This window comes from Myotis davidii, unplaced genomic scaffold (genome assembly GCF_000327345.1).
Source record: "Myotis davidii unplaced genomic scaffold, ASM32734v1 scaffold221, whole genome shotgun sequence".
Taxonomy (NCBI): Eukaryota; Metazoa; Chordata; class Mammalia; order Chiroptera; family Vespertilionidae; genus Myotis; species Myotis davidii.
This window is the reverse complement of record NW_006293349.1, coordinates 7,341,878-7,343,292: the sequence shown is the minus strand read 5'-3', so window position 1 is coordinate 7,343,292 and position 1,415 is coordinate 7,341,878.

The following is a 1,415-nucleotide window of genomic DNA, read 5'->3' as shown; positions in this document are numbered from 1 at the left end:
ATTTGCGTGAAGTCGGGGAGCGCGCTCAGTCCCGCCTCTCAGTGTGATTGCTCTGCGTGGGGGAGGCTGGCTTCCCGGCTCTGTTTGGCTCTCTCTGGGGAAGGGACTGTGTCACATGTGTCTTTTGTATGTGTCACAAAAACAGCGCATGGATGGTAGGGACCCAGAACATGCCTTTAGCTCTGGGGGCGCGCGCTGCGAGGTGCTCTGGCCCAGGATGGAGAGCGACAGGTTGGTTCAGCCCGGACCTGAAGCAGCCTGCGGGCTCATCCAGAGGGAAGACTGGAATAGACTGAGAATTTCACATGATGCAGCATGACGTAGCTATTAAGAGAGGTGAGTTAGTCCTACAGCTACCGACCTGGGGGTGTCCTCAGTATATTACTGTTCTTGCAAATAACGAGAAAGGAAGATAGTAAAAGCCTACTTAGGTGAGAGCAGTGTAGCTTCCTGTATCTGTGCCTGTATTTCTATAGATCAGCAAGAACCTGGGGAAGGGTGTGTCAGGAAACTCGTTAGCCTGTTGGCAGTGGTGGTGGGAAAGGTGAAGTTTCTTCTTAACCTGTTCTCTGCATTGTTGCGCCAGGGAAAGATGAAATACCAGCCAGAGAAGAGAGAAAATGCACAGGGGTCTTCATGCATCAGGAAGCCCTTTCTAGTTTTCACACTGTGCGTGATTAAAAAATGACTTTGCCCTTTGATGAACTTTTGGAATTAGGAACTAAAGAGAACATTACACTTGGGAGAGGTTTTTTCTGTTTGTTTCAGCCACCAAGGTAATGTTTTTATTCTCCTTTCTCATGACCCAAAGATACGTTTTCTTTTTATCAAAACCTGAACCATGAAGGTAGCAGCAAACCGAAAGCGTGGCCTCTGGTTTTGTGGCGGGGCGGGGAGAGAGCAGGTTGTACAGATGCAGGATGCTCACTCACTTCAGAGCCCAGGAACTTCCTGTCCCGGAGCTGAGCAGAACACAGTGCAACCCAGGGCCTTGCCTAAGTGGGAAAGTCAAGAGCAAAAGGGCTGCAGGCCTTCCGGTCGCACCCACCCCCTCCTCCCTCCCCTTTCCTCCGCCTGGGCCGCTGGCTGGCCGCTCAGCTCCAGGGCCCCTGCATCCCACAGAGGAAGTTGTGAGCATCTTTCTGAATGCAGGCAGCAAGCCTGAGCCCGCTGGCTGTAGGTGCATAAAGGTGCATATGGTTCATTTACCTTTAAAAAATATGTATTTGTATTGATTTCAGAGAGAGGAAAAGAGAGGGAGAGAGAGACAGAAACATCAATGATGAGAGAGAATCATTGATCGGCTGCTCCTGTATGCCCCCTACTGGGGATCAAGCCTGCAACCTGGCATGTGCCCTTGACCCAGATTGAACCCGGGACCCTTCAGTCCCGTGAATCGAACTGGAGGACAAGAC